Source organism: Telmatherina bonti (genome assembly GCF_933228915.1).
Source record: "Telmatherina bonti genome assembly, chromosome: 5".
In the NCBI taxonomy this organism is placed as follows: domain Eukaryota; kingdom Metazoa; phylum Chordata; class Actinopteri; order Atheriniformes; family Telmatherinidae; genus Telmatherina; species Telmatherina bonti.
In genome coordinates, this window is record NC_136623.1 from 25,443,505 (window position 1) to 25,446,624 (window position 3,120).

Below are 3,120 nucleotides of genomic sequence, written 5' to 3' on the forward strand. Positions count from 1 at the left end.
TGATGAACAAAGAGTGGGATGAAAAATTGTCTTTTGATGTGTTTTTTGGGGTTTTGCCTCAAAAAAAACCTCCTCTGTTATATTTGAAGACATTCATGATGGTGTTTGATGTTTTAAGCCTTTCTGATTGGTTTTAAATGATTAGAATAAGCTCATTTTAATTAACTTAATCTTTTCTTTGATTTTGTTTTCCTTTACTTTCCAGGAGATTGTATAGCAACTTCATATTTTAGGTTTGTCTTTGTGTGTATTTATATGCACGGCCGTGCTCCCATTGCTCCCATTGCTCCAGAGCTTTGAAACACAAATCAACTGCACAAGCTGCTCTGGCTGTAGAGGCCACAAGGGATACAATGTTGTTGGAGTCCTCTTTTTTTTTTCTTTTTTTTTTAACAGATTTTAAATTTGATTTTAATTTCTTCACCAAATGTTATTTTTGTTTATAAATACATGAATAATTTTATGCCTTGATGTTTGTAGATGTTTTATCTTTTTCTTTGCAACACAATAAATATATTTGATCTCATTTGGTGTGTAAAGTGCAGCTCAAACTGGAGGTTTCTGGGGGGGGGGAAGGCAGTGTGTACGTGTGGACAATGTATGCGTGCATTCTGTGTGTGAGAAATATGTACTGTGTGATTACAACCGACAGCTAACAACCCAATCAGCATGGTGGCAGTTACTCAGAGACAGCATAGCCCCGAGCAGAGCAGCACTATATCAGCACTGATCATTACTGACAGTCAAATTTCCCTTACTTGTTAGTTTCTTAGAGATGCATCAAAAATTGCTCAGGTGTTTCCGTTCCTGTGATGAACAACATTCCTTACGTCTGTGTTTTACAACTGGCTCCGTTTGGTGTTTTACATGCAGTGATTGGCCAAAAAACTCTTTTCTTTTGCCAGTCTAACATTAATTTATCTGCTTTTTGTGACGCAGAACTTCACTACAAAATTCCCAAACCTGAAAACAGTGGGTTGTTTTTGGCTTGGAATGAAATGACGTCGTAGAAGGCGGCTATAAAGAGTTTTATGACTCAAGGAGAAATAAATTCCTGCAAAGCCAAATATGGTGGGAAATGCTGATGCAGTGTTTCAGCACATGGCTTGGCACTTAAGCACACTCATCTGTGATGTTTTTTTTTCCAGTGCTGGAGCTAAAGCAGGTCAAGCATATGTGAAGAGATATTTATATTAGAGTTTTAATATGGATTATTAAAATATTTTTTTTCTCTCTTAATTATTTAAATGAGTTTTAGTTTACTGAGTGGAAGTTTAGAAGCAGGTTTTAACTACTGGAGCTCATGAGGAATTGAGCGAACTTCTCCCCTGTTCTTATCTAGATCTTAGATCTGTACAGATTTGTTCAATATAAGGAAGAAATTATCTGGTTAATTAATGTTTAATTTGGATTTTTCCTCATCCATGGCTTTCCTGAGAAAACAAAGAAAAGCCATTTTAGGTTGGAGGAGTTATATAACTTGTTCAGCCTACTTTAACTGCTTGGACTTTGGTTAATAAATCTCTGTTGTGCATTGGGGTCCTACCTCCTTGTCCCATACCTCGTCTTGTGACAGAATTTGCTGTGTAGGTGTTTCTCAGTGTGGAAACCATCTGACTTACTAAAGCTTTTGTCCTAAACAAAACAGCTTGCTCCACACAAGCTCCTTCCTGGTCAGATGAAAGCCATGGATCAACAAAGATGTCATAACAAGGATTCTCAGTTAAAGGGCAGGTTAACCAAGACTGACACATTTACTGTGTGTGTGTGTGTCTTTAGGGATGGGCCGTGAATATGACATAGCACTACTGTGAAAGTGTATACTATCTGCATGTATGTGTTGCATCACTAACTAAACAGATAAAACGGTGAACAATGTAACTGCTGTGTGTGTTAGACAAATTTCCATAAAAAGGCAAACTGTCTTTGACAAAGGAAGAAATCCCAAATCACCAAATGATGCCAATTTTTCCAAAACAGTAAATAGAAAAATTAGGTGACGTGAAACATTCATTTACTGGGGAAAAAGTCACATCAGTGTCACAGGTAGAGGACAGTCCTGCCTTTTTAAGATGTGGAGCAACAAATCTGCTATGAAATATATCTTAAAGGATCTAACTTCTTGTTCTAGAAAAGTTTATAATGATTTTATTGTTATTTTAGGTTTAAGCCAAAACCTCCAATGATCATTTCTGTGGGTACATTAAATGAAAACAGCAACTGTTAAATGAGTAGGCCATCTGTTGCTGCGACATGTAAAATGCATGTCATTAATGGCCATGGGGTGTTGTCGTTCTGAGGGCTTGAAGATTAAAGTGAAGGGGAAAGATGTGGGTAATAGATAGGGAAGTGACTTCCACTCATTCCGACGCTGTTTCATTCTAAATACCCAAGAGGTAAAACGTCCCCTTCAAACACTGTTGTCATTTATTGCCTGATAATATTTGTCTTTCTGAAGCCATTTTAGGGAAATGCAGCTCCACACCTCAAACCTCTCAAATGTTAAACGAACAGTAAAAACTTGTATTTAATGATCATATGCTTAATGTGGACTTGAATACTCACATATGCAGGCATGTGGTATTATCTATAGGTTGGGCTAAGTTGGCCTGGATTTTATTCACAAGAGAGGATCGTTTCTTTTGGTAGGGGTAGGGTGTGTGTGTGTGTGCAAACTTCATAGCTTGAGAAAGGAAGTTGTTACACAGCATGCAGAGAAGGCACGGATCCCCTGATACGACCTGTCAGCAAGCAAGAGAGTGAAGCTGCTGCAGCTGGAGTCCTTCATGAGGTCGATCGCCTTATTTCAACAATGATCTGATGAATATATTGGTGATATTGATCTTTTTCTGCTGTAGGCTGTTCACCATCACTGGTAGGATCAGAGAGCTTTATCCTGTACCTGACAGGTGGATGCTTTCACTGAGGCTTCTGGAGATTGTGGTGAGAGGGACTGATGAAGGCTTGATTTCACTTTGCAGAGAAAGAGCTGTGCTCTCCAGGAGGTGTTGGGGGATTGTTTTTGATCCAAACTCGAGAATCTTGTGCTGCTGACGATAATTGTTGGCATTCACAATACACTGAGTCGAACCACCTCTGCTCCTTGTGCTGTGTTTTATG